General features: G+C 42.6%; 1 long non-coding RNA gene across 1 annotated transcript; it reads right to left on the bottom strand.

Moving 5' to 3' along the window:
* Nucleotides 1–469: 469 nt before the first annotated feature.
* LOC138851994 (uncharacterized) lies at nucleotides 470–5643 on the bottom strand. The gene is made up of 2 exons (XR_011391523.1): nucleotides 3913–5643; nucleotides 470–1479 (listed from the first exon to the last, which is right to left on the bottom strand). It is a non-coding gene; the product is annotated as an uncharacterized lncRNA (long non-coding RNA).
* Between the last annotated feature and the right edge of the window lie 1294 nt (nucleotides 5644–6937).

Raw genomic sequence — 6937 nt, 5'->3', positions numbered from 1 at the left:
ACTACTGATATCGCAATCGAACTTTTGTTTTAATTGCTCATTTCTCTCATTAACGCTTTGATTCAGTATTTATTCATTTGTTTTGTAATTAGAGTTTTGTTGTTCAGTTTGGACTTTCAGACAGTTCTCCTTTTCCTTTATTTGACACTTAAAAAAATCTCAACCATTCCTGGGGATCTACCATAAATTTGTTCCAGTCAAATGAGACGATCATTTTGTTCCAGAGATCCAGAACTTGTTCAGCGTTCTCACGCATTTTCTGTACATATTTTTCCATGTGTTCACTGGCTTGCTGTCTCATCATTTTCTTGTCTGTGTTTATTTTTACCAGATCGTCTCTTCTGGACCTTTCTTCCTGTGCCTTTTTATGCTCTTCAACTTCTCCCATTTTTTTTAATTTCTTATTTCCTTCATTCACAATTTTATGTATACTATTTTTTCCGCTTCCGCAATCGTTGATCTTTTTAACAATCTCTCTGAGTTTCTCTTCATACTGTGACTTATCACTGAGCAGCGATGTTGAAATTTCCATATTCTTGGAATATATTTCGTCTAAGTTTCTGACTGGAATAATTGCAAATGTTTCGGATATTATATCGTCAAGAGTTACTTTGGTTGAAGTATTGATCACTCCATCAATCAACGAACATTCTAAGTCTGTTTTTGAGCTTTTCTTGCTTAGCTTCACTCCCCTGTCTCTACTGAATATTTTACCTTTGAGCATATAAATGCAAGTTTTTTTTTTTTTTTATTTTTATTTAAAACATAGAACAAATACAAGGATGTATAAGAGTATAATAAAATTAAAAACTATACTGGATATTAACAAAAATCTCTATTACATAATCCCAGTACAGAAAATAAACACTATAGATAATGGCCATATTACAACCAGATACACAACCCACAACATATTCTACAAACCTCTCCTTTTACAATAATTATTTTTTTTTTATATTTTATTTAAAAAACACAATACACATTACACATGTATGCTATACATACGTTACATAAACTAAGACATGTTATCCATTAAATATGAAACAACAAATCCACGTTCCCTATCCCAGCACTAACTTATACTTAAGAAACACTCGTTCAACTTAAAATGGTTGCATTCCCCCCAAAAAACTCAAACATACATGTGACTACACGAAGGACAACCCACACCTGAACATACAGGTGGGTTTAATAAATTCATAAATACAACCATTTTCTTACACACAAAAGGCTATATAATCCAAAGAATGTCACACGTATTTACATTGTACATGAAAGTTTATATACAAAGTCATACTCACATAAGCCAGTTCCCTGCCCCCTCATTTTCTTACCACAAATACAAGGATGTATAAGTGATTAATAAAATAAGAACTATACTGGATATTAACAAAAATTCCTCTACCACACAATCCCAGTACTTAAATAACACTATATCCGATGGTATGTTACCACCAGTTACACATCCAACAACATGACCTACCAAATCCCCCTTTTAACAATTTTTTTTTTTTTTTTTTTTTTTTTTATATTTTATTTAAAACATGACATTACAAAAATATAATGTGTAAAACTCATTTAAGTCTATAAATTAACACAATCCTCCCTACAGCTAATATTACACACCACACTTACAACTCCGTGTGGGTACACCCCCCCCCCTCCATGCTCCCTCATCCTATCACTTAACCCAAACCTGTTGAAGCTACTCAACAGAATTACATGATATATATATCACAACAAACATTACATTGCTACAACATAAAAGGCATGTAGCACACAAGTATTTCACTACAGGAAAGACACCTACCCTAAAAATTATCACCAACACAAACGTGTTTGAAGCCTCAACCCCCCCCCCTTGCATGTCCCACCCAAACCTATTCACAACCAAACATACAAATTATACAGTAAAGAAAAAGAATACAACATCGTAACACATTGATACAGTACATGTATATACACCCATTTCACAAATATCCTCAAGTAATTACAAAGGGTCTGTCCTTGTGCAAACAAGAGGCCTCATAACAGCAGGTCCTGCACAAGTAACACTACCAGTGTTTTTATACATTGTGTATGCATAGGTATAAAATACATACCTAATACTTGACATAGAACATAAGAATGCTCCTCAAACCTCCACCATACAGACCCCACCCACTATCATACAACATATAGTCCAAGATTCATACACACAGCAGCAGCACATGCCACCTCAACCGCACCAGCGTACCTTAGGCGCACACAGGCGCAGGCAGCAACACCTCTAACCAGAACCTAACACTACTCACATTCCACAATTTGCAGACACATCTGAACAGCACATATCAAGCCACTTTCATCCTAACACTGGGCACATGCCCCTCTCTCAAGGAGCACGCTATCTGGTGCCCCCAGACACACACGCCATTAACCGTCGCTGCCATCAAGCAGCAGACCTCATCACACCTTCCACGACTATTCCCGCCCCTGTCTAAACCCCCCCTCACACCTGGCTAAGGTTTCCTCCCTCGCTGCCCCACTTGTACTTTTGCATGCCCACTTGGGCCCTGGGGGCCACGTTTACCATGCTCTCCACGCACGACACCCGTGCCACCTGGCACCACCTGCTGTCGCTGCTCACCTCCACTAGCACACCGCCCCTCCCCATCTACCGATGCTTTCTTCCCTGTTCGTTGAGCCGGCGTCAGGACGTCGTCAGAGTCCGACAATGCTGCAGCCCTCTTCCTCGTCCCAGCATCCTCCTCCATGTTTGTGACCGGATCGTCCACACGATGTACCTCCACCACCACCTTCGTCTCTGCCTTCTGACGAGGGGTCACCACGTCCCCGCCAGCCCCACCAGCACCAACAACCTCCTTCTGCTGCTGCTCGACCGCCACAGACACGATCTCCGGACTGGCCGTCGTCACAGCCGGGGAGACCACATCCGTAGATGAGAACATGGTATGCAAAACAGACGCTATTGTCGCATCCAAGTCCTCCACTTCCACCGTCACCTGGTCTTCCCCGGAAGCCTGCTGTACCACCGGCGATGCAGGTGACTCGAGAGACGACAGCTCCAGATTCGACACCACCACTGGCTCCTCAATCTCCTCACTCCAAAGCCGACCGTGGCCACCATCTCCTTTTCGTCCACGTATGGGAGCCTCCTGCCCATCGTCATTCGTTGATCCACCGGCTGGCCTTCTGGCCTGCCCGCGCTGCCCACACTCTGCTGCCATATGATCATATTCACCGCAGAGGCGACACGTCCGTCGTTGACCAGCATAAGACACCATGACCTGTGTGCGGAAGTCATCAAGGTACACATACGATGGTATGGCCTGGCGTAGAGACATCTTGAGGGTAAACGAACCGTCTGGGAGACCAACATACGCCCCAGCCACCCGCATGCCTTGTTTAGCCATGTGTATCACTCCGTATCTTCTGAAAACACTGCGGAGATCTGTTGCATCGGCCTCGAAGGGCACATTGCGCAGTTTCACCCACGTATATTGTCGAGAGACATCCACCATACGCACATGCACGTCAGGGGACACATCTACGCAGAGATCTTGGAACTGCTCAACCAGCTGCTCGTACACTGGCTCGTAGAGTAGTTTTACAAATATCCGGTATGCGCCATTTAATGCCACACCGTACAAATCCTTGTCCGCAATACCATAAGTGTCACGGATAATCTTAGGTAGCAAAACTTGTTCATTCTCAGGCGTAATCGCCCCCCGAACAAGCTGTATACCAACGGTATTCACCCGCCTCCTCACGCTGAATACCATGACGTCACCGGATAGCTTGCTAGACTGTCAGCAGAGAGGTATGAGGCACGTCCACACTCCCTGGCAGCTAGGTCGCGAAACACTATATCCGATGGTATATTACCACCAGTTACACATCCAACAACATGACCTACCAAATCCCCCTTTTAACAATAATTATTAAAGCCAGCGCAGACAAAAAATATTTACATGCACCGTTTTGAGAAAAAACCTTAAGTAACCTAACAATCAGGGTATGCCCTAACCTCATTAAACCTTAATGAGAATTTACCAGAAGTTGGTGATGCATAAACAACAAAACAAAAATATAAAAGTACATAGGAACACAGATATGTACATTATATTACTATACACACACACCTGTATAAGTGGAAGAATATACACCCACAATATTTAATATCAATAATAATAATAATTAATCATTAGTCAGAGGGCAGAAGAGGGGTTGTTGAGGTGGTTTGGTCATTTAGAGAGAATGGATCAAAGTAGAATGACATGGAAAGCATATAAATCTATAGGGGAAGGAAAGAGGGGTAGGGGTCGTCCTCGAAAGGGTTGGAAAGAGGGGGTAAAGGAGGTTTTGTGGGTGAGGGGCTTGGACTTCCAGCAAGCGTGCATGAGCGTGTTAGATAGGAGTGAATGGAGACGAATGATACTTGGGACCTGACGATCTGTTGGAGTGTGAGCAGGGTAATATTTAGTGAAGGGATTCAGGGAAACCGGTTATTTTCATATAGTCGGACTTGAGTCCTGGAAATGGGAAGTACAATGCCTGCACTTTAAAGGAGGGGTTTGGGATATTGGCAGTTTGGAGGGATATGTTGTGTATCTCTATACGTATATGCTTCTAAACTGTTATATTCTGAGCACCTCTGCAAAAGCAGTGATAATGTGTGAGTGTGGTGAAAGTGTTGAATGATGATGAAAGTATTTTCTTTTTGGGGATTTTCTTTCTTTTTTGGGTCACCCTGCCTCGGTGGGAGACGACCGACTTGTTGAAAAAAAAAAAAAAGAAATAATAAAACATCAACCAAAAAATTCAAACTGTCCGAACATCATTGTATAACATGGATTTTACACTTAAATATTAGAGAATACACTACATGCTACCTCAACTTTAAAACAACCTATGAATATAAACCAAGACTAGAATTATCATATTGAAACATATCAAATGGGTTCTCCCCACACAAGGACTGGGCAAAAAAAGAAACCCCCACATTGAATACCAAACAGGTACACCCCTACCACTAACTAAATCCTAGCTTAAGATCAAACTTGTTAATGACTGGACACAAAATCCTAATCTCCCTATCTGAAATACAAATTAAACATCCTTGACAGTCATATTCGTCACATTAACGTGTGCAAAAGTATTACAATCCTTCTTCTATAGAGAAGTACCGTTATAAAGGAAATCACTTGTTTATTATTTATATCTAAAGAAAAGCTAAGCCACAAGGTCTATAAGGAAAGTACTTGCAGCTACATATTTAAAACTACAAAATACAAGCATCATCCTATACTAACGTACTCTTGACTACAGTGTTTCCTTGCTTTATTTTATATTTTAAAACCCTTCTCAATGTCAATAAAAGGATTACTAGTATTCACTGGCAGTATCATTTTTGCACATGTTCAGTACTGCTTGACCTAAAAAGCCATAACAGCCGCTTAAGCCACCTATCCTCGATAGTGAGTGCAATAATATACCCAACCAAAATATGTAAATGCAAGGCATTCCAGGTGTGACTGTATGTATCCAAGGTACTGATCGCCAATATCAAATATCTCTGCAGGAACATAACCATTCTCACTAGCTCACCCTCTCATCACCTTCCACACAGCTAGCCTAACCTTACACCCCCCCCTCACAATAAAGGAGACCCTTCCCTTGCCCCCCCCCTGTTCCCTTAGAAGCTGTGCTACAGTAAAATTACGATAATCTATCGAAAAACTTGATTCCCATCTCCCCCCATATATTAACCTATTCCTACACCTTGTCCTAAAAAACCTCGCTGCTAACGCTTTTATCCTCAACTGCCCTGAAATCTGCCTCATACCCCAAGAAACATGCAAATAATCTGCCATAACATACATCAAAGCCCTGCCCACTTCGCTTGCTACCCCACTAACATCCATCGACAAAGATCTAAGAAAAGACCAACTCCCCCCCCCCAACAGCCTAATAACCCCCGCCATCCAGACTCTCACCACTCCCAAAGATGAACAAAAATATACCACATGATATGCAGTTTCCTCCTCCCCACAGAATAAACATGTTGCCTCTCTTACCAACCCCATCTTATGCAACATGTGCTTAGATGCCACCACACCCATTAGAAAACGGTACACCAACTCCCTAACCCTTGCTGGTATCCTAAGCGTCCTGAACTCCCTCCATATGACCCTCCAGTTATACATGGGGTATACTGCGACCCCCTGCAATACACCCCTTCCCCACACCACACCCACCACTGTGTTTACCTTCAAACTTTTAACCTGCCTCACTGTCAACAAGAATCTTATTACATCTTCACACTTTCTCAAATCCCTGCCACTCCACCAGTTTCTAGCATCCCTCATCACCCTATCCACCCTAACACCCCTCTCCCCCCCCCACCCTTAGATACCTCTGCTTAATATATAATGCCATTACCCTAGGCCTTAAGGCCAACAAACCTAGTCCCCCCCTTTTCACCTCCGTCATGACCACATCTTTGGACAACCAGGCCCTCCCAAACCCCCACACAAACCTCAACACCCTCCTCTGTATTTCCTGTATATCCTGCACCCTCAAAGGGAACACCTCCGCTACACTCCAGACCTTACTATACACCACCGAGTTAATTACCAACGCCCTCTGCTGTAACGCCACTTCACTGACCCTCAAACCTTTTAACTTGCCTATAACCCTACTCGTGACTGCTTCCGAGTTAATCCGCCTACATTCCTGCAACTGCTTCATATACCATATCCCACACACCCTAATTCTGTTACCAGGAGTGTTTACAACATCAACAACAATGGCGATTGCGTTTCGCCGCCGCGTTAATACTGTTTGTATTCAACTAACGCAGGGATCTATCACCGGCGAATCAGTAAATGTGTTACTGCCAGCAATCATTCGTGATACTTATGGCATTCAACGTGAA

The sequence above is a fragment of the Cherax quadricarinatus genome, unplaced genomic scaffold (assembly GCF_038502225.1).
Source record: "Cherax quadricarinatus isolate ZL_2023a unplaced genomic scaffold, ASM3850222v1 Contig3263, whole genome shotgun sequence".
NCBI classification, from domain to species: domain Eukaryota; kingdom Metazoa; phylum Arthropoda; class Malacostraca; order Decapoda; family Parastacidae; genus Cherax; species Cherax quadricarinatus.
The sequence above is the reverse complement of the archived record's forward strand: the minus strand, read 5'-3'. Positions and strand labels throughout refer to the sequence as shown.